The 24,253-nt window shown below is 38.3% G+C and overlaps 1 long non-coding RNA gene across 10 annotated transcripts; it reads right to left on the reverse strand.

Moving 5' to 3' along the window:
* Positions 1–19,558: 19,558 nt before the first annotated feature.
* Positions 19,559–22,990, reverse strand: LOC103967380. 10 transcript variants are annotated; one of them, XR_007253225.1, is made up of 6 exons: positions 21,952–22,990; positions 21,569–21,642; positions 21,118–21,209; positions 20,198–20,645; positions 19,990–20,073; positions 19,559–19,827 (listed from the first exon to the last, which is right to left on the reverse strand). It is a non-coding gene; the product is annotated as an uncharacterized LOC103967380 (long non-coding RNA). The 10 variants fall into 10 exon arrangements; XR_001954909.2 differs by having other exon boundaries at positions 20,033–20,073; positions 20,204–20,645; positions 21,952–22,989; XR_007253224.1 differs by having other exon boundaries at positions 20,204–20,645; positions 21,952–22,989.
* Positions 22,991–24,253: the final 1,263 nt, after the last annotated feature.

The following is a 24,253-nucleotide window of genomic DNA, read 5'->3' on the forward strand; positions in this document are numbered from 1 at the left end:
CCCGAAATTCAATCCCAATTAGCTAACCTTACTTCTATTGTTTCTCAGTTGGCCGAGGGAATAAAGATTCATGAACCAAGTGTGTGTGGCGTGTGCTCTATGCAAGGACATGCCAACGATCAATGCCCTAAATTAATTGAGAATGGGGGTTGGGAATCTGCCAAGTCCGTGGGTTTTGGGAACCAAAATCAACCACGCCATGATCCATACTCGAATACCTACAATCCGGGGTGGAGGGACCATCCAAATTTCAAATGGCGGGATCCTCAACAACCCCAAGGAGGATTTAGGCAGCAACCACCGGGCTTTTATACAAAGCCATTCGTGCCCAATCAAAACCAAGTGCAATCCGCCCCAACAACCTCAGGTATGTCTTTGGATAATGATCAAGTTGTTAAGTTATTTACTACTTTGACGCAGGAAGTACAAACTCAACATAAGGAGAGACAAATCTAAGACAAACGGGTGGACAATTTGGAGAAGCAAATAGGTCAAATCGCCGAATTTATGGGGCAAATTAGAGAACAAGGCAAATTGCCTAGTTTAACCGTTATGAACCCAAAGGGAGGATTTGAAACCGCTAAAGCCATCATGTTGAGAAGTGGTACACAGGTTGGAACGAACTCAAATACATCCAAATCAAGTCAAGACGAGGAGGACAAGTTGCTGGAAGAAGAAGCACAAGGAGCAAAGCCCACGGCCAAGGATGACCAAACCTTGCCGAATTCATCTAGTTCTCCTAAACCATCCCAAACCACCAAGGTAAGTCCCAATTCGACTTTTTCTAGTTCTATTCCACTAAATGTGCCCTTTCTTGGCAGGTTTAGGCAATCAAAGAAGGAAGAAGCCGAGAAGGACATTCTAGAGACCTTTCGAAAAGTTCAAGTCAATATCCCGCTCCTTGATGCGATTAAGCAAGTCCCGAGGTATGCTAAGTTTTTAAAAGAACTTTGTACAACAAGGAGAAGGATTTCGAACAAAGAGGTGGTTCAAGTAAGTGAAAATGTCTCTGCTGTGTTACAAAGGAAATTACCCCCTAAATGCAAAGATCCGGGTAGTTTTACAATTCCGTGTATTATTGGTAATACTAAGTTTGAACAATGCATGTTAGATTTAGGTGCTTCTATCAATGTCATGCCATATTCTATTTATGCTTCAATGAACCTTGGTGAATTGAAAAATGATGGTGTAATTATTCAGTTGGCCGATAGATCTAATGCCTATCCAAATGGCGTATTGGAAGATGTCTTGGTGCAGGTAAATAATTTGATATTTCCGGCGGATTTCTACGTTCTTGAAATGGAAGAAACTAGCCATGCTCCATCTTTGCCAATTCTTCTTGGGAGGCCCTTCATGAAGACAGCCCGAACAAAGATAGATGTGTTTAAAGGCACTTTAACGATGGAATTCGATGGGGAAGTGATTGATTTCAATATTTCTGAAACTATGAAATTTCCTAATGATGATCACTCATGTTTCTCTATTGATATTCTTGATTCTTTGGTGCAGGTACCCAATCAATTACAAGGTGGAGGAGATCCCATTACATGCTGTGGGTCCTAAGTGAGAAAAGAAGGTCTCGTCCGGCTGCAAGACGTAAAAGAAAGCGTTACTTGGGAGGCAACCCAATACGGTGAATGAAACAAAGCTTGTTCATTGATTTCCGAGAGATTACAAGTGAAAAAAAAAAAAATTTGTATCTAACAAAGAAAGAGAAAGATGGAGCCTTCACAAAGGTTGTGTACGTGAAGCCCCACTACGTGGCAAGACTCTAGGAGCGGGAGGCATCGGAGCGGGAGGCGTCGAAGCAGGAGGCATCGGAGCGAGAGGCATAGGAGCAGGAGGCACCGAAGATAGATCATTCAAGGCCCCAATCCTTGGTGGAACGCTAGATGATGCAGGAAAGAGGTGTCTCTGGAAGAAAGCCGCAAGCCTTTGACGGTCATTTTGAATTCGACCTTCAGATTCTTGCAGCTCATCAAGCTTTCTCTTCATGCTTGTCGAATAATTATTGGCAAGCACGTGCAAACTTCTATTCTCGTACATAAGCTGTTTGATCTCTTGCTTAAGACTTTCCACCTCCGCCATCAATGATTCAACCTGACGGGAGCGAGCAAGTAGGCGTTGGCCCATGTTGGACACAGAGCCAGCGCACTGAACACTGAGAGCTAAAGACTCTTGAACGGCCAACTCATCGGACCATCCTGAAAGCAGCTGACTATCTTTAGGAGTGAGGAGGTTCCGAGCTACTATCGTAGCTATTGTTGCATCCGTCATCACAGAGTCTTCACCTGTAAGAGGGCCATGAGAAGATAAGAAAGACGGGCACCATACCTTACCCTGACGCGGCGCAACCGGATCACTGCTGAGACTCAAATCTAAGCAAATGTTCGATGGGTTAGGTGAGCTAGCCATTGTTCAAGAAGTTAAAAGAGAAGGGTTGGATGGAGTAAAATCTCGACGGGCCGGAGACGATTTTTGGGCAATCTTCAAAGTGTGCATGCTAGAGGTGATCGATCACCTCTATTAAAGGAGAGGCGACACAATCACCGATTCAGAAATGAAGAGACACCACTCTTCAAAGCCGGATTTTCCTGCGTAAAGTTCACCAGCTCTTCAAACGCAATCCCGGCTTTTCAGATAAAGCGTTCAACTTTGTCAAAAGATTTCTCACAAAGTTGAAGACGCGTGGAGGCCGAGAAAGCAGCTGCACACTTTTGCCGATAAGCGTGGGTGACAAAGCCGAAATCCCGGCTTTTCAGAAAACGCGTGCCACTTTGTCAAAAGCTCTCTGACAAAGCTGAAGACGCATGGAGGACATTGCCGCATCCGCACTGCTACTTTCCATTACAATTCCTATATACATCAACATTCATGGCAAGGCATACATCTAAAAACGCATGACTCTTCTTCTCGGCCAAGAATGTAGCTGCAACCAACCCTATCAACATGCTTTCTTCTTCCCTTGAGAACACATATTCAACCATTGATGTATCACCCAAAGAAGATACCAGATGCCTGGAGCCAGATAAGGCAAGAGGAAACGGAAGATCGAAGCATGTGGAGACAAGCGCAACAAATATATGTGCTGATTCATTCGCTGCTTCTGCAAAAGCAAAAGTATCTCATATCATCAAGGGCGAAAGCAAAGGTATCTCATATCATGATCTTTCCCTGTCCTTTCCTTTGTCCTTGTTATTACTTTGTTATTACTCGCATGGCAAAGTAAAGTGAGCAATCAGCCGGCACTTGGAGTCAGTCTTCCGATCTGGAACCGACTACCTGGAATCTATTCCCTGGTTGCTTACCTAGTGTTGCTCTCGAGTAGTCATCTTCAAAGGTTGATACACTTCCAGAGAAGGGACCACATCTGCTTGGAGAACAGCTAAGACGAGTGACGAGGAAACATCAATCTTGTGGATAGTCAGCAAACGCAACAACTGATTATGCTGAGTTATCCTCTAACCCTCTTCAATACGAATTGGAAAGATTGAACAAAGAAACAGGTCATCACCTCCACCTCGTGCTTGCCTGCCATGTGTCAGCATCCTCCAGCCAGTTCAAGATTAGCCTGTGGAAAAACTCACGATCAAGCCTCAATGCAATCACCAAGGAAAAGATGGAATTTACACTCCATAACCAGATTTGCATCCCTAAACTCTTCTCTTTATTAGATATATTCTGCCATGTTTAGTAAATTTAGTTGTTGTTTTTTTTGTGTTTGCTTGTGTTTAAGTGTGGTTTTTAGCTTAAAACATTGAGGACAATGTTTGATTGAAGTGTGGGGGGGGGGGGGGGTAACTAAGTATGTTGATGCAAATTCGTTGGATTTTATCACCCATAACTTCAAGTGTTGTTCCTTGCTGTTTTAAAAATGTTCTTAAGCTGATTTGGAGTGTTTTAGTGTGTTTTGTTTTATAACTCCGAAAATCACATAAAAATTTGAAAAACATGTTTTGAAAAGCCTAAAAAGAGTGTTTTGAGTCGTTTTTGTGTGTTTGTGTCGTAGGTCACCTTCCAACACAATGATAAGGATTTGGTTTTTAATTGCATGACTATTAAAGAATGTTGTAAACATGGCTGGAAGTTGATTTGTGCTTTGATTTATGCTTGGTTATGGTTATAGCTTATGAATTCACATGTAATCACAAAGAAAAAAAATTCAATTTTTGTAACATGCTTGAAGGAAGAAACTCAAACTAACGCTACAACCCTGAGAGTCTTGAGCCTATAACGTTCTTTGGAGAGTATAATCTGTGATTTCTTGTTTTCTAAAGTCGTTGCATGATCTCATCATTCTTTGCTTGGTTACTACTTGGAATGCATCTCATTATAGTTCCAAATACTAGAACTCATGCCCATTTCATTCAAAGCATGGTATTGATTGCATAACATACAATAAGATGAAGTTGTTAGTCAAGCCAGAGCCAAAAAGCCTATCCCTTTTCATATGTATTGTAGGATTAACCCTCTTGAGCCTTATCAAAGACTATTTTCTTTGTTAGCCACATTATCCTCACCTAGCCTAGATTAGGACTTTCCATACCTTTGTTCTTAAAGGATAGTGAAGCATGACCTAGAGTGAACTCCTTTGGTCAATATTTGGCAGAAAATGAGTGTGGGGGAAGATGATAGGGCACGACAAAAGAAGAAAAGAAAAAAAAAAATTCGTGGAAAAATCAAAAGAAAATAGAAAAGTGTTCAAAAGAAAGAAAATGAGTTGAAAAATAAGTGAGAATGAACTCACAAGTGTTGGTTGTTGAAGGAAGGGTCCAAAAGAGTGAATTTGACCCTAAATGCTGCATGAATCTTCCCTTGTGAGTACTAATTGATTTCGGCCATTTGAAGAGAGTTTAAGTGTCAAATTCATTACTTTGCTTACTATTGCTTTAAGAACTTTTGTTTATCCTTACCTTTCTTTGTTAGCCAATACCTAAGCCTCCTTACAACCCTCAACTTCTATCTTGATGTTATGTGTTCAATATGTGGAGTTTGAAGTTGGTATGAGCATATGGAATCATTGGTTCTCGTTCTAAGTAGTAGCATTCCATTCATGAGATCATATTCATGTCATTGTCGTAAATCCAGAAAATGCTTTCTTTGATATAACATATGTGAGTGTTAGTCTTCATATTTACATCAGTCTTCTCACATATACTTAGTGTAGGGTGTGAAGTTAGAAAATCTGTGTGAAAATAGAGTACATTCTAGTGAGGAATTGAGGGAATTCTCTAAGGCATGTTACTACATTCAAAATGTTGTTTTAATTGATTAAATGTGAACTAATAAGTAGTAACTATGATTAAGTGTTTGTGGAAGTAAAGAAAGCTAAAAACCGTGGTAATGATGTTCTTTAATGTGTCATGTTCGTTGGAAATCCCTGAGGTACATGTTGGAAGGTCTAGAATGTGTTTTGTTTGTTTTGGTTATTTTGTTTTGCTCGAGGACTAGCAAAAGCTAAATGTGGGGGAATTTGATAGGAGCATATTTATGCGATTTAATTGGCTTGTTCTCGTGCATTTACGTTGTGTTTCTTTAGTTATTTTAGTCCTTTATGCCATTTTCGTGTGTTTCTAGGTTTATATGGCTAAGGAGGCAAAAAGGTGCATGACGGAGCATTTTGGAGCAAAATTGGGCTTAGAATGGAAAGCTTATGCTTGGAGCCAAAGTGTTGGACGAATTTGAAGGCCTTGCGTGCTCTTTGGGACATAAAACAAAGGGCCTAGCCCAATCAAACAAACCTTTGAGTCATGCAAAACCTCTAGCCCAATCAAACAAAGCCATGCAAAACACCTCATTTCATACACAACACACCACAAACACACCATCACACAAGTCTTGCCGTGCATCCACTTCCATTTCCTGCATCTTCTCTTCCATTTCCATCACTTCCCATCCCTCCAAAACACTATCCAACCATTCCTCCATACAAACACCAATCCAAACCTATCCTTAGACCTTGTGCCACAACAAAGAGGAGGAGAAGAATGCCTAAACGTTCATACAATTCAAGTTTGAGTTGTTGGAATTTTTAGGTGTTGCTTTTCCTCGATTCCAATGTTTAATTTCAATTCTCTTTGTCTTGTACGTATGAGGAACTAAACCCCCCTTGGCTAGGGGGGGGATTCGAAATACATGTTTATGCTTGCGATATGATTTGATTACTTCTAATTGCGTTTCATAAGTTGTGGATTCAATTTGTTTAACTATTTGATTGATAACCTATTTATGTATGTTTATTGAGAGTGCACGCTTAATTTTCATGCATGAATATGACGCTAGAATATAAGTGAGTTTTACCTAATAGTTATGAACTTATATTCACAAGTAGTGGAGGTTGCTTATAAACAATCGCGTTAAGTAAATTCTTGGCATAAGTTTCATGCAATCATAGTAACGAATGCCTCGTCAACACTTATGGTTTTCAAAGAACTTAATGATTCTTGCTTGTATCTCTATTATGCAATTCATGTAGGGAACTTGTGGGGAATGCTTGGGGTTGTCGTATGCAATCATCCAATTCATTAACTTAAGGAAAACTTGACGGTTAATTTAAACGAACCTAATTAACCCGGGGTGTTGAGAATTCATGGTTTATTGAAAAGCAATTAGAAATCATTTTGTATGCAAGTATAATAGCTAGCTTCCCATCCATTCATTTCTGTCAAATTCGTATTTACAATTTGTTTTCTTTACAATCTATCCATTTTAGTTTAAATTCGTCCAAACCTCAATCCCCCCCCATATTTTGTTTAGTCTTAGTCTTAATCTATCTTATTCTGAGTTTTGCATTCTTTGAGTCTAGTATAGTGTTTTAAACTTGTTTTTACGTTTTTGAGTCAAATCCAAGTGATTAACAATCCCTCCTAATCCCCGGTCCAGAACGATCCCTACTTACATACTCACTACAATTGATAAAAAGAGGGTTTAATTTGTGTGCGTATAATTCACGCATCAGTCTCTTCTTTCTATTCCTACTGAAACTGCTTCCACCGCTGCTGCCTCCGAAAGAGCTAGAGTGCTGCCTCCACCTCTTGCATCTATTCCATCTACGGCCTCTTTGCCCGAACTAGTCAGAGTGTTCAGGCAAATTAGGACCAAGCTGAGGTATCCAAGGCATAATTCTGAGCCTTAACATCTCTAGGATTTCCGCCTAGTATTCAGGAAATGGATGCAAATGGATTTCACTGCTTTCTTTAGCCTCAAAGCACTTCAAGAAGCTGAAAAACGCTTTAATTGATTTATACAAGGCTCAACAGGCGTCGAAGGTTTAATACGAGTCATTTCTATCATTTTTTGAGAACTTGAGGGCTTTGAAGGATCATCATTAACGGGCTGAAAAACAGTTAAACAGAATAAAGTGCTACAAGAAGAAGCATATCAGGATTTCAAGTTTTCTTTAGAAGCTAGTGGAAGAGAGCTTGACCATGGAAGATCGTATTATGGTGGTTGCAGCTGAGATCTAAAAGCTAGAGAAGTAACTTGATGCGTTGAAGGCCGAGCAGATGACCTTCTCGAGCAAGCTTTACCAGAATATCAAAGAGGTGAAGAGGTCAACCTTAAGGTGGAAGACTCTGAGGCCCAACTAGCTAACAACAACATCGCCCTAGAAGAGCCATGCTGAATTTTCACCATTATGCAAACTTATCACTCTAGGATAGCTGCATTAGCTAGGGACGTAAATCTGTTAGGCTAGGAACTTTGTAACTCTTTTTCCATTATGAATGAAAAGTCTCTTTTGCTTCACCTTGACTTGTCCATTTACATCTAACTATAAAAAGGCTCCAACACTTATCCCGAAGTTTAAACTTCATCAATGTAACAGTCTCTAACATCCCATAAAGTTGGATGATATTTCTTTAAAAACTTAGCATTGACTGGATGTTTTTGTAAGTTTCCTTCTAAATTTGCCAAGTAGTACCTTCCTCTGTTTAATACTTGATTGATAATGAAAGGACTTTCCTCAGTGGGACTCCACTTCCCAAAACCTGTAACTTGAGCTCCCAAAGGTAGAACAACCTTTCATACTAACTTTTATTCCTTGAAGGTTTTCAACTTTACTCTCTTGTTATATGCTTAGGCAACATCCCTCTTTCCTTCTTGAATTTTGTTCAAGGCTTCAATTCGGGCTACATCCAAATCTTCAATCCCTTGACACATGGCTTAAATGAATTCCTCACTATGTAGACCAAAGGTCAAAGCATCTTGCCCGAAGGTCAAAATATAAAGAGTGGTCCCAATTCCTGCTATTTTTGAGGTTTTGTAAGCCCAAAGAGTATCTCCTAACTTCTCATGCCATCTTTATGGGTATCTACCACCATTCTCTTAATAATATTCATCAAGATCTTGTTGCTAGCTTCTGCTTGGCCATTTGATTTGGGATAATAAGGGTTAGACTGGATCATCTTTATCTTGAACTTGTTTGCAAATTCCTTCACTTCTTTTGAAATAAAAGATGGCCCTCTGTTTGTGACAATCGTTTCGGGCACCCAATATCTGTGTAAGATCTTGGTTTCAATGAACTTCTTCACAGCAGCTGAATCAATGGTCTTTATAGTTGAAGCCTCGACCCATTTATTAAAGTAGTCAATTGCCACAATTATGAATGTGTGTACCTTGCTGGAAGCTAGGTAGATTTGCCCAATGAAGTCCATTGCCTAACCTTTGAAAAGCCATGGCTTCACTACTAGATTTATAGGTACGAATTGTACATGTTGGAGAGGTCCATGTTTTTGACGTTCTTCACACCCTCTGGCATAAGCCTTACAATCTTTCTCCATATCAGGCCAGAAATAGCCATACCTTATAGCAACCATCTCACCTTGGTTCTAGATTGATGTGCTCCACAAATGCCTTCATACACTTCAGCCATTACCCTCATTGACTCTTCTAGGCCTAAGCATTTCAACAGAAGTCCATCTGGAGTCTTCCTTAACAAAGTTTTGTCCCACATAGCAAACTTAGTTAGTTGCTACCTAATCTTCTTACTTGTGGGGAAAAATAATGATCTTTCAAGTACTGAATGATTAGTGTCCTCCAGTTTTCTATTTCAGGTTCTTTGGTCATCACATCTAGGTTGAACCTTCTCTCAAAGTTAAAAGGGAGGTTTCTTCTTTGTACTTCTACATTCTCCTCATATTTTCTTTCTTAAATCTGTGCTCCAAAAGCTATCTGTGCTATCTCATTGACAACTAAATTTACTTATCTGGGAACATGATTGATTGATACTTCAGTACCCCAATAACTCAACAATTGAGTAGCTGCCAAATAATAGGCTGCCATTGTGATATGTCTGCACTTGTAATCTTCATTCAACTGATTAATTACTACACCATATATCTCAACCTCAGTTGCCCCAACTCCACCAAGATTTCCAAGTCAATTATCAATGCCTCGTACTCTGCCATGTTATAGGTAGTTTCTTGATAATCTAGAAGGAATGAATAAAAAAGTTGAACTTCCTTAGGATCAATGATGACAATCCCTGCTTCAACAACATGTTGAGTGCAAGACCCATCAAAATACAACCTCCAAGGAGTGATCCATAGGCTAGTTATTCTTCTCACTTCTTGCTGAATCCATTCTTCCTTGCCCGAGTGATCTTTATTGGGTGGGATCCAAAGGCTAGCCACTTCTAGAGTTCCTAGGATGTTGACAAGTTCTTCCTAGGATTCTTGGTGTTCGGACAAAAAGTCTGCAATTACTTGCCCTTTTATTGCTTGCTTACCCTTTTATTGCTCTTTGAGGCACATATTGAAAACTGAACTCTGATAGTGCTAGAATCCATTTCCCAATTCTTCCAATTAGCATAGGTTTAGACAACATGTATTTAATTACATCAGTCTTGGCAATGATATGGATGTCGCAAGGCAACATGTAATACAAATCCAAACATAGCTTTTCAATTGGGGTATATCGTGTTTCTACCTCAGTAAGGATCTTACTGAGGTAGTATATTGCTTGCTCTTCCCCCCCTTCACTGCTTTGGGCCAGTAGACTTCCTATTGACTTTTTAGAGGCAGAGATATATAGCTTCAAAGGTTTCCCCTTCTGTGGGGGCGTGAGCACTGGTGGAGAGGCCAGGCAAGCTTTTACCCTATCAAAAGCATCTTGGTGTTGTTGGCCCCACTCAAACTCTTCTTGATTCTTCAACCTTAATAAAGGAGTCAAAGGTTAGATTTTGCCCGCCAAATTAGCAATAAATCCTCTCAAAAAGTTGATCTTCCTTAATGGCCTTTGCAATTGCACTTTGTTGGTGGGGGAAGGTGACTTCATTATGGCCCGAGCTTTGTTTTTGTCTATCTCCACTCCTCTTTGATGAACAAGAAATCCTAGGAAGTTGCCCGAACTAACCCCAAAAGCACATTTCTTAGGATTCATTTTCAACTTGTGGGTCCTCATTCTCACTAAGGCTTGTCTGAGATCTTCTAAGTGTTGCTCTTTAGTTTTAGACTTCACCATAATGTCATCTGATAGGTGCATTATTTACCATATTTTCATATTAATTATCCCTAAGTTTTGTCAAGGAATTGTTTACAAAAGAGCCTTATTACTTTCATTTTCTCAGTTTCAGCCATTTTGCGCGAGCAGGACAATTTTAGTGATAATTTGACTTTCCGGAGGAGTTTTGATGCAAGGCCAATTGGAGAAGGAATCGAAGAGGCTGAATATCATTTTATCTGAATTTCATAAGTTTCGATAGAGCCATTCATTCCAATTTCACAAATCAATCTCGCAGAAGTTGTTTTCCCGTCAAAACTGCGCAGCTGTGGGAGAATGACGATTTGGAGGCTTTTCCGATCTTTCCTAGTGGCGTGCGATATATTGTTGGAAAGATAAGAGATAAAGCTACATTTCCCATATTTTTACAGATTTTTTTAGAAGATAAATTGACCCCAAAACTGGCATGAAGGACAGATGACGTGTTTCCCAAGCCAAGAATGATTCATTCTAGTTTATGTCATTAATTGTTTAGGAGTTTGTTTTATTTAAGAGAGTTTCTCCCAGACTTTTTAGGTTTTTTCTAGTATATATAAGGTATCCTAAGCTCTCTCTACAGACCCTCCAACCCTCGCAACCCATATCACCCAACACCATACTACCATTCACCATCTCCACACTTTGTGAAGAAGAGCTTAGGGACGTGCTTTGCCATGGATTCCGGGTCCTATCTTTCTTTTATTTTTATTTCCATATATAACTAAGTTATTTTCTAAGGTTTATGATGAAGCGATGACATGAATATTTGTGAAGTACTTTGTTAATTATTATCCGATTAAATGCCATGTTATATTCTTAATCTTTGTGGGTATTTTATTCTAGATTTGGATTTCTAATGGTAGATCACCTTTAAGAATTTTGCACCTAGATAGTTCGATAAATCTATGAGTATGGCCAATCAATTAGGTTTATTGGAATTAAGATTAAGAAGAGTAGACAAACGAGTGAGGATGACCAATATCAAGCTAGTCCTACTTGGTTGACATGATTCTTCTACACTTAATGGGTTTTTATGTGTTTAATTGTATGCCTAACCAATAGGATATAATTATCATGTAGAGATACAAGAGTTGATGCCTGACCACGGATTAATTCATACCTTAGAAAAAACAACCTTTAACATTGGCATGGTAATTGGATAGTAGTTGGCTTTAGGAAAAGTAAATAGGATTGTTATTGGTGAATTCATAACCTTAGGTTTTCTTGTGTCATGTGTTTATTTTAATTAATTGTCTTTTATTTTTCTTGTTAATTTTAGTCTTAATCAATTACTCAATTATTCAATTCAATATATCCTTTGTTTGTTTCATTAAATCTAGCGTGATTAATTGGTTAAATTGGTGTTAAAGCAATCCCTGTGGGATCGACCTCGTATTTGCATATATTACTATAATTGATTCATGCACTTGCGAGTTTAATTTGGTTTAAATTAATCTATTATTTAGGTTAGTTTAAATACACATCATCATCAATGTATACCTTCATGCTATGCTTGATTAAATCATGAAAAATGGTGTTCATTGCTCTCTGATAGGTGGCACCAACATACTTGAGCCCAAATGGCATGACTACGTATTCATATGCTCCTACATGTCCCAGGCACCTAAAGGCTATCTTATGTATATCTTATTTAGCAATTTTTATTCGATTATATCCAGCATTCCCATCCATAAAAGATAAAACTTTGTGTTTTGCAACTATATCTATGGACAGGTCAGCCATAGGCATGAGGTATTCGTCTTTAGGCGTGGGTTCATTAATGTTTCTATAGTCGACACAATATCGGATGACATTAGTTACAGCTTTTAATACAGGTACAATGTTGGTCAACCACTCAACATACTTTGCAGGCCTAATAAATCTTACCTTCACTGGCCTTTTGATCTTTTATTTGACTTTCTCTTATATTTCCTTCGACATTCTCCTTGGTGCTTGCTTCATAGGCCTGTACCCTTCCTTGATAGGCATTCTATGCTCTACTAAATTAGGGTCCAATCCAGGCATCTCTGTGTAATGCTATGGAAAACAATCTTTGAATGCATGCAAAATGTCTACTATCTTTGCCCGATCTCCAGTTTCCAGCAAGCTGCTGAGTTGTATTAGCTAGGATTCTTCCTTAGTCACCAAATTAATGATTTCCAAGGGGTCTTGCACTTCTAGCATTGGCTTATCAGGCTCTGTACACAAAAATTCAACTGACTTTGGACCCTTGGGCATATCATTTGGCCAGTGAATGGCTACGTCTACTTCTATTCCCAAAAACTCTTCTTCTTCTTTGTCCTTGGTACTTAAAGTTCCTTCTTCCCACTTTACCATTTCCTTGGCTGAGCTCTTTCTAATTTCTTTTCTCTTTCTCCAATACACCAACAACCTCTTGATTAAGGACCTAACTGCAATTACTTGGTCATTCTTCTTCTGTTCTGACATCATTGGTGTTAGTGGGATGGGACAATGTGAGGCCTATCCCATTCCTCCTTGGTGAGAAACAATCCTTGTTCTAAGAGATTTTGGGTCGTCACCTTAGTAGGGCGGTCGTTCTCATTAGCTCCCAAACACTGGGATTGTAAAAGTTTGCTTCTACAATATTAGCTGTGGGGAGAAATGGCCATAACTCGGCCTCTACAAGTGCCATCATTGGTTATGGTGCCAAATAATCACCCTCCATTGTGGCTGGTTAATCTGGCTCAGCCAAAACATGGTTGATAAAACATAAGTCATGTTTACATGGAAGTTGCTAGGTTCAGGTACCTTTTCTACTTTTCCTCCAATTTGATACACAAACTTGTCCATCCAAGCCTGAACATCCTTAGTTAGTATCAACTCGGGCTCCTCCTCCTCTACTACTATATTGAACTTAAGCAACTACCTTGGGGTTTCATAAGGTGCATCTTCCAGTATTGGTGGAGGTATCCCCCTCTCAAAGGAAATGGTCCCAAAACAGAGAGGCTCTGGTCTCCAGCCTGGTGTAGGCATCATCACTACACTTTGTTGAGCTCTTCTTAAGACTTTGTACTTTCCTAGATGAGGATTCTAAGGTACATGATCTCTTTCACCCTCAATTTTACTATATGCTTTTTCTATCTTTTTTTTGCTTCTTCATTGGAATTGTCTTCTTCCACCTTGTGTGGCCTTCTCGAACTTAACATTCCCAGAAGCTTCTGAAATGGTAGGGATCGTCATTGAGTTCATGTGACTTATGCTGTCTTTGGACCCTTCTGATCATGGATGCCCCATTTCTCTCACTGATTTCCCATCCTTCGCAACTATATACCACTTTCGACCAAGTCGGCTGAATATTTCTTAGTAATTAGGGGAATTGGGTTCATGGTTTTCTCCCTCCATCCTTGCCTTGCACTGCCATGATAACTTGTTTGGGGAGGTTTCACTTTTACCCACCTTGGCATCTTAGCTTCTTTGTCCCCATGTTCTTCAGAGACCTTATAATTCCTAAACACCTTAGATAAGCCTTTTGGTTCTGAATCTCCTCCTAATCTTTGGAAAATGTTTTTGGTGGTTTCCTTCTCTATACCTCGAATAACACTTCTGTGGGTATCCTTCTCTTCTATCTCTCTTCTATTTACTAACTCTTGATCAATAATGGCGCCTGATGTTGGCACCTCAAGCTCACACACACACTAGCATTTGCTGCATAAAACCACTCCTTTTATTACAGCTGCTTGTGGTCTGTCGAGCAATCTCTTAACACCTTTAGATGGCCTAACAACTTGCCTTTTCTCACCCTTATCTTCTCAGGTAGCCTTTGTGTTTCCTTTCTTAACCCAATTAAGGTTAATCATGTTAATGGGGGCTTCTGGGAATGGATTCGTATCAATCATTATATTGGCTTGGGTTTTTTCTAACAACAATTCCCTTTGACTATGAGATATTGGATCCAATCCTTGAACAACACACAATTAACTATGGAATGGTTGAAGGTGTAGTGAAGTTTGCAATACTTTTTCCTTCTCAGCTCTTCTGGTTTTGGCATCTTTTTGATGCTGTCGGGCAAGATTACCCTAGCCCTCACTAGTTCTTCATAAATGTATGCTGCCTTAGTTAGATCAAAGGAGTACGTTTGGTACTTCGGGGGCTTCATAGGTACAGAACCTTCATCATTCATCACAATCTTCTAGTCTTTCACAAGCTGGATCAGTCCTTTCACCATTAAAGTTTTGAAAGCGGTGGTTATCTCTACTACACACAACTCAATTCCTTCTCCCACACTGCTGTCATGCTTTCCTGGTTCTGAGCATTCAAACTCCAATTGGTGTATTGGGGTTTTGTTTTTCTAGAAAATGGGCACCTTGGATGAGTGTTTCACTTGTTATTCCTCGGTCAACAACTTTTCATACTTGATAGCCACAATCACAAACTCCTGAAGTTCATTAAACTGCACATTATAAAACTTTTTCCTCAAAGGTAGTGTTAGAGCCTTCTGAGCTATGGCTATGAGCTGAGCATGATTGATTGGGAACTGGCACCTCATCTTTGTCCTTCTAAACCTTATCATGAAGTCTTCTGTAGATTTATGTTCATATTATTTCACCTCCACTAAATCATTGATGGTTATATTAGGTTCCAATCAATCATGCTATGAGCTGAGCATGATTGATTGGGAACTGGCACCTCATCTTTGTCCTTCTAAACCTCATCATGAAGTCTTCTGTAGACTTATGTTCATATTATTTCACCTCCACTAAATCATTGATGGTTATATTAGGTTCCACCCTATATAACTGCTCGTGGAAGGCCATCTCCATCTACCCCTAGTTGGCAATGTGATTAGGGGCTAATAAAGAGTACCACTCAGATGCCAAGCCATGTAACGAATTCCCAAACAGTCTCAACTTGTAGTTAGGATTGTCTTTATATGCTACACAGTAGTTGGAAAATTTGAAAATGTGGTCTTTGGAAGACACATTATAGTCTTCCTTATTGAAGGTTGGGAACGCGGACATCTTGAAGTTGATGGGAAAAGGGTTTTGCTCATCAATGTACTCAAGGGTAGGGCTTCTTGTATGTGATCCTGTACAGCGGGCGAGCATTCTGGACCACCATTCTTCTCAATTCTGCTAACTCATTTCTAAGTTATTGGTTCGCTACATTATTGTACGGGGTATAAGGAGGTCTCCACTTCGAGCTATGCTCATTGCTTGAAAAAACCTCCCTTTGTGGTTTTAGCTGCGTTCACCTAGCTTTCCCTCCCTTATTAAACAACGGTAGTGGCCTGTAAGGGAGAGGTTTGCCCGCAGTCACAAGCAAGCCTTTTCCACTAGTTTCTCCTACTTGCTCAGTCATCTCAAACTTCCTTCATTTTAGCCCGATCTGCTTCTACCCTTTATTGGGAATAATACAGGGTTGGGCAAACCTGTTTCTTGGATCTCTTCTTCACAAGGTCGATTGGTTTCATCCTCCTTCTTCTTCCCTTTGTCTTTCTTCTCCTTGAGTAAGGGAAACGAAGGAATCACTAGTTTTTTCTCAGGGCTTGCTTCTCTGATCACTTCTCTGGCATAACCATCTCTTGGTGTGGAGTACTCTAACTCTAGCTTTCTTTGCAGAGTTCCCGTTAAGGAATAGAGTCTGCTAACTTATCCTCTGGTCTCCAGAGCGATCTTCTCTCTACTTCTTAAAACTTGCACCATAGTAGCTTGCAAGTGTTCATTTGTAACTTTTCCATCCGACTTTTCAGAAAAAATCATGCTCTCTATAATCGTCTGACCTTATAGGGATGGGAAATCTTCTGGGTAGTCTATCATGTATGCTTTTGTCTAATAACGGGGTTGCCTGTATTTTGTTGTCCACCTGAAAATTTGTTCATTCTTTCTTCTTCTTGGCATACAAGACTAAAACTTATCCCACAGGGTGTGCCAAAACTTTGTGTTTTGGGCTGGATTTCTCGGTCTAGTCCTTCGCACAGCTCCCCAAGGGAATGGCACTTTGCTGGTTGTCGGGGGCGAGTTCTTTCCGCTGGGTGAGCTGCAAGATGAATTTACAGTAAGTTTGAAAAGTGCCTTTGTGGGGCCTTTGGTGTAGGTCTTGAGGCTCACAATCAAAACTAACACAGATGCGAGGGTGCCATTGTTATCTTAGTATAACAGATTGTTGAATATGTGTGGGTTAAGTTAATTACTTGCACCTAAAGTTACTCAAACTTCTTGTTTATCAAAGGATTGTCACAGATGGGTTAAGTCTGCATTAAGTTCTTTTTCTTGCCTTGTAAACAAGGACTTTTAGTTCTTAATCTTGTATGTCCAAAATGAAGTGAGTTCAAGGCCCTTTCAACCATTCTCACGATAACATTTTACTTTTAATGAAAACAAGCTTAAAAACTTAACCAGATTTGGATACAAATGAAGTTCTTAAGTGGAAAACAGTTGAAAATTACTTGAATACATGAAGGAAAGTACGCTAAACGACAGATTTATTACATATAAGTATAAACAAAAGAGACTTGGGCAAGAATTAACCTTGTCGGGCAAGGTTGAACTTCTTGCAACCCCTTCTCCTTGTGCTTATAAAGGTTTGTATGCTAAGAGGAATGAAAAGTACATAGGTTTTACACGAGGGAATCGATACTACAATACTAAGGGAAGGTAGCAAAGCTTTTACACTAGACAAAAGATGACTTTTCCTAAGGGAACTATAGCTAAAAGGACTGAATCTGGACAAGTTTCAGCTTTCTCGGTACGAATAGACTTAAGAACAAAGTTTGTATGTCTTTTGATTGATTGGTTGAGTGTCCTTGTCTCTGATGTCTCTTTCTCCTTTTATAGACGATTTGGCCTAACTGTCTTGGCTTTGCTTCTGGCTGATAGCATTCAGGGGCAGTGAGTCATAACCTATTTACTTGTCATGCCCTTAAAAAGTGCTTTTTGACTGGTGGTGAGTTGGTCTATGTCATCCATCGCTTCAATCATAGGCACATGGCTTATGCCTTAGCTAAAATGGATTCAATTCACCTCATGCCTATCGACTAGTGTTCGGGTAAGTCTGATTTGTTTTAGTGCCTTTGGGCTTTCATTAGCACAAAGCCCAATGTTTAATATTAACCCAAACACTTTGTATCATATATTATTCTATTTTGGAGATGATAGCAGGCATTATGACTTACCACCATTGCCATATATGCCACTGCCTTACATTTTTTCCCCTAGTTAGCCATTTTGAGCCTATATGTAAGCCTTTTGTTCTTAAACCTACATTTTCCTTACCTAGTCTCTTATATTAAAAATTCCTTACCCTACTAAGAACCTAGTAGAGTACGTTTTTCGAAGGAGAGATTTGAAGGTTATTTAAAAGTTGAAGATGCAAATTTTGTGAAGAAAGCCAACTACAAATGAAGAGCAAAATGAATCACAAGTGAGCTACTAGCATTATAAGAAATCAAGTGTGTCATTGTAAATGAAAAGGAAGAATCATCAGAAATCAACTGTGCAATTATATGTCGTTCATCCAACCACTCAATTTACTGCCAAGTTGCTTGGTTAATTGTTGCATGCTTCTCTCGGTTTCATTTCCAACTACTCTATTAGTTTCTTAGACTTTATGTTTCCTACATCCTTCATTTCTTTAACCAAGTACCCGAAGCCCCATTACAACCCTTGACAAAGACATACTTGATCCAAAAAAGGTAATTTTTGATGCGTGGAGATGAGATCAATCTGCAAGCCTATGGTAGAGCATTCATGTAATGATCTTTTGAGGTTAAATGATAATTCGAGCGTGTGTCTTGTGAGTTTAAGGTTTAAAGTTAAGTTGGTCATGTAAGACTTAATTACATTTTTGTAGTATCAACTTTCAGCTATACTTGCAACTACACTCATACCTGTTATGTTTTCAGGAAAATGTTAGTTTGTGAATAAGAATTCAGAACTACATGTGTTTTTGCACTCTTTCATTCTTGTTTGTACAATCATATGCTTCTCATATAAATTATTAAACACAAAAAAAAAAAAAAAAAAAAAAAAAATCATATCATTTGCATGTTGCATATCATTATATTTTTTTTTCTTCACAACATTTGTTTAGGGGGAGCTTAACAATATGGAAGATGTGTTTCTTTCCATGCTTATTTTTTTCAACCGTTGCACCAGTATTCTTTTTCCTTCCTAATTTGTCCCCACTTTTATTCTTCCGAAGAGGTTCAAGTTCACGGAAAGGAAATCATTTTCCATTACATTTTGTTATGTTCCGCTTATCTTTTGCTCACTGCACCCGATGGTTACCTCTAAGGTCTTTGACCTTTCTAGACAAAAAGGGGGAGAAGTATGATGCTTATATTTAGGGGGACAAGCAGAATTTCAAAAACCTGGTTGATTTTGGTTGCTTGCTATTACATATATATACGCCTTCTTTTTCAGCAACTTATATCTTTTGTGCGTTCCAGGTTTTCTTGTTTGAGCGTGCGCAGTTTACAGACTTCAATGTTATGCATGGTCTTTCATATTACTATTTGTTTGTAATATTATGGTTGAGGGTTTTGTCTAGGAAATGCCAAAGGGGGAGATTGTTAGAGTAAAATTGGCAAATCCTAACAAAACGCCTGAGTTTGTAATGTCTTAAACCAGTGCATGTTTTCGGTTTTAGTCTAAGTTTGTCTCTTGTGCTCTTGATCACAAGAATACCAAGCGTTTCGGAAACACTTACTCAGGTATGTTTGCATGCATGGCATCTCATGAAATTATGGTTTACATTAAGTGTTTTTGGGCAGCAGTTTTTAGCAAGATTACAAATGAGCTTAAACATTAACTAAACCTTGTTGTTGCCGTGAACTATGGATTGGGTTTGGATATTTGACGTTCAATTTAGGTCTTACTAGCAAAGAAACCCGCGCTCTGCTGCGGGTTTGAAACCATAACCACAATTTAGCACACCCATTTTAAGTAATGGGACTAATTAACCTTTCCAACAATGATTAGCAACTAAAATTGATCCACAACTTAATAAAAATAAAAGACCAAGTTAAAAACTGAACACCATTAGCAGATTCATATGTATACATAATGGCAGGTCCATAAATTTTATCATGAATTCAGTTGTAAACTTGATTGTGCTCATGTAAAAAAAATTTAACTCGTTATAATTATTGATTCATGTAATAAATGAGTTGATAGATCCATAAACAATATGGAAACCAAATACACATGGAACACTCTATACCTCCCATATACAAACAAATTAAAGAGGTCATATTGTAGAACAAAAGTATACCTCCTGCAGCAAGCTTAAGCTTCGCCTCCAGTGGAGCAACAATGGATTCAATGGGTGGCATTTCATCATCTTTCTATGCAGCGTGAACTCTTCAAAGTCTGCCTTCTGCTGAAATATCTTGATATAAAACAAAACCCCCATAATCAGATTAATTAGGGTTTTTTCTTCATAGTTTCATGTACTTTAAAAGATATATGATGTAAATTATACTTGAGTATTATCATTGTGTATAGAAAACTAAACGGATATATCACATTCAAATTTTAGTATGCTGATTACCAAAATACTTTAAATGGTTCTTCAAATTATCATTGTCATATACCATGACTATGCTGACATATCACACTTTTTTTCCAAAAATACCTGAAGAAATTTCAAAGAACCTTCAAAAGAAGTTGCAGAACAGGTTTCATCTCAACTGACTCTATAAAAATCAATTATTTATAAAGACTGTTAAGTGTATCTATAAAGTAAAATAGGTGGAAACCTTTACTGGATAAACTATCTGCTCAAATATTATGTACGTTTGATCAAGGTTCGCATTCATGAGAGTCATTTGGAGAGCAAAACTAACAGCAGCTTAGATGACCATCTGACCTCTGGACTTGGTAGTCCCATCTCGTAATTCCAAAAGTTGTGAAAATAAATCAATACCAATTCAAATTCATATGCCAAAATTATCAAATAATGTTCAATTAGTTTAATTTCAATGACCTCAACATTCTGGAAAGGCAATCCAAAGCTGCTGCCCCCTTGAGAGACTGAGTGACCATTTTCTGGCAGCTCAACAAACAATACTTCTCCAAGATGGTCCTAAAACAAAGCTTCACCTGCATCACTCAACCCATGATCTATTCACCCAAAATCAAACAATCAGATTGAGATACAAAAAATTAATATGTGCTTACGCCCCTCCTCTTGACTTTGAACTCCCCCTGCATATTTTTAAAAAATTACAAATTAAATTAAATAAAAATAATTCAATCAAATTAATCACAAATTTCATTTGAGTAATCATTAAAATCGAGAGAGTATATAGGCGAGTTATGGACAATTTACTATGGCTCAGCCAAGTAAGGACCAATTGTAAAAAGCAACATGAAGTCAATGTGTAATGAAAAGAAGAAAATGAAATAAAGATAGTAATATTATCACAAAAACAGCAGCAAGAGACCTTAATTAATTAAGATGGCTTATTTTAGTGAGCAAAGAAAAGCTAGCAATTAACAAAGTATGGATTTATTTGAGAAAAAAACACAGGATGAAATAAATTATTTCTTTCCAAAAGAGTATAAAAATACTACCAGAGATTCAAAAATATCAGTTAACACAAACAAACAGCAACAAAAGCCATTAGACATAAGGTAAAGTACCAAATACTTGATCAAAGAAAAAAGAATCATTTACCTCTACGGCTCTAACCATGTGAGGGGAACTTCTTCTTTCACATTTAAATGGTGTTTTGAAGACCAAACATGTTTCTTTCCAAAGAGAAGTGCCTGATGAAGATTAAAAATATATATATATAATTCAGGTTGCATCAAAAGAAGTAATAAAGTGGATAAGAATGGCAAAACATGAAAATTGAACACAATGAATTACTAACATGATTAAATTTTCTATCTTCTACTCTCCAACTATTTTGACATAGCACAACAATTAACCATTTAAAAGAGTTGTGTACAACATAATTGATTTTCTGAATTTGGTAGACATACACTATCTCTTTGCTTCAGTAGTTGAAAAGAGAAATGGAGAAATCATGAATGTGTATATAAAAAGTTGAACCTTATGGGAGACGAAGAAATAACTCTACAGCTAGCAAACTATTAGAAATCCTGTTTACAAATTTACTCACGTTATCAACAATGCCAGCCATTGCCTCCTCTCTCCTTTTGCATTGGGATGTATAAGTTTGTTTTCAATAAAACCCTGTAAGAAAGGGAAAGTAGAGGAAAGTTTAATGATGCAAAACATACACTGCAACATAATACCCTTCTCAAAACAGTCACACATATACATATCTAAAACCAATCGGTAAAAGATAGACAGACAGGGGAAATGAAACACAGATGAATCTACAAAGACTCGTAATTAATCACTTTGTTGTCCAAAAACAAAGACGGAATGAAAAACATTTTGTAGAACAATACAAAAATATTCAATACAACAACACAACAAATGAACGTACAAACAGTAATTGTTTCACAACATTAAAAAGTTAGGGTTAGCAAATGAAACCTGAAATCCCAAGTCAGCAGGACGTTTCCTGCAATCCATAAAAATAAGAGAATAATGAGTTTTCTCGTCTTGAAACAATTGAAATAAAAAAAATTGCATTAAAATTAGGCAGCAGAGAAGTCGATGCACAACCTCATATGCACACACAGAGACACAGATGCATACAATTTAAGAGCATTGGAATTGAAATGGTAGGCCAGACAGAATAATAGACAAAATTTAAACTACAAAACGGAAAAAAATGGACCTTTGAACAGTTAACAGAAAAACACAGGAACCTGAGAAACAAAACTGAGAGCAAATGAATAAATAGAGGGGCAGAAAATCCCCAAATCGATTAAAAAAAAGACAAAAGCATGCTACCTAACCAACCAAACAGTGCAGAAAGATTTGTAAAGTAATTCTGGCCTCTCAATCACAACATGCAAGCAGATATAAATGCAAGTAATAATAAAATATAAATATTTGAGTACGAAATCAAAATGACAAACCGAACCTGCAAGCAGATATATATGCAAGAAATAAATATCTCTGATTATTCCACTAAAATCTGACCTAACACACTAAAAAATTCGAAAATAATCCACAACAAAAAACCAGATCTAAGCTGATAGGAAAAAAAAAAAATTTTTAAAAGCACTTGGCTTTCGAAATTCAGGCATGTAGCTTCCCCTTTCCTCTTCGTTTTCTTTTCATCGTCATCTCTCTCTCTCTCTCTCTCTCTCTCTCTTCCGCTCTCTGTCACAGTCCATCCCCCGAAACCCTCCTTGAAGGACAGCAAATGAAATTGCAGACAACAGCCATACCTCTCCCTGCTGTCTTCCCCTCGGCATCTCTCTCTCTGTCTCTCTCTCTCTCTTTCTCTCTCTGTCTGTCTCTCTGTCTCTCCGTTTCTTCCGCTCTCTGTGAGAGCTTAATTTCTCCGCTCTCTGTCACAATCTCCATCCCCCCGAAACCCTCATCGAAGGACAGCACACAACAACTCTCGAACTCAGTCAAAACCGAGAAGATATCACCCACTTTCCCACTTCTGATATCACCCACTCTCCCTGCGCTGTCTTGCCCTCGAAATCTCTCTCTCTCTCTGTCTCTCTCTCTCTCTTTCTCTCTCTGTCTGTCTCTCTGTCTCTCCGTTCTTCCGCTCTCTGTGAGAGCTTCATTTCCCCGAAACAATAAATGAAAGACAGTAAGTGGAAGCCTTACACGGCAACCCTTTAATTCGCTCAAAACCCAGAGGACAAAATTGCCCTTCCAACCTAGTCCACAAATAATGGGTTTCTTGCAAATAAGATGAAATCAAGGGGTAATTCGTCCTAAACCATCCGGACAAAATCACCCTTATCAGTTCAAATAATATCCTTCAAACCCAGCCCAATGCTCATGGTTTTTGTGTAAATAAGATGAAATCGAGGGGCAAACAATTGACTGTAGCCCAATGAACAGTCAATCCCTCCCTAGTTTTAGAATAGATAATTAGTTAAAGCCCATCTTTCTTAGGTGGTAGTATATTCTCTAGTATTTGTTTGATGCACACAAATAATGTTTGGTGGACTTTCACACTTATCAGCACAAAACAAATAATATCTCTTGGTTCTTTATCTAGTTGGCTAATAAAAAAAAATTCAGTTTGCCTTGATCACGTCTCTTTACTCTGTTTCACCTACGCCTGTGTGTGTGTGCGCGCGCGCGCATCAGTTTAGGGTTTTCGCTGCTGCTCCGTATCAGAACATATATATGCACCGAGAGCAGTCTTTTATTTGAGAGAGCATGCATTAGGTTTTTAGAAGTCATCATGGTATCATAATTGTTGGTTTTGGTTGCTGCAGCATGCATTAGGATAGGCTTTGTATTTGGGCTGTTGTTTTTGTGCTTAATTTAAAGAAAAAAAGAGGCTTTGGCATAGCACACTTGCATGCACCAAGGGATATTTGAGCTTTAGTCAGCAACATTAGCAGCACAGCATATATTCCTTCATTGTTTTTGTTGTCCATGAGCCGCATGAATTAGACTAGGAGCTTGGTTGTTTTTGCTGCATGAAATATCATTTGAAAGCAACGACATGTGAGCAGCCCGTGTGGACAGAGAAGGATTTTCATGAAGAAAAATCAGTTTTATTGTAGGTGTTTTCAATGAGAAAATATTAGTTTTGGTTCGCTGATTTTTCCTGCACTTAAATTAAAAATTAATTATGAAAATGTGCCTTGTGATTTTCGTAATTGATTAATTTTTTAAAATCATTTCATTTCATACATTCTGCATGATTGTGTCAGTATCTTGCAAAGTTCGAGGAGCCAGTGATTGA

Source organism: the organism of the source record quoted next, unplaced genomic scaffold, assembly GCF_019419815.1.
Source record: "Pyrus x bretschneideri cultivar Hongxiangsu unplaced genomic scaffold, Pyrus_bretschneideri_v1 Contig53, whole genome shotgun sequence".
NCBI classification, from domain to species: Eukaryota; Viridiplantae; Streptophyta; class Magnoliopsida; order Rosales; family Rosaceae; genus Pyrus; species Pyrus x bretschneideri.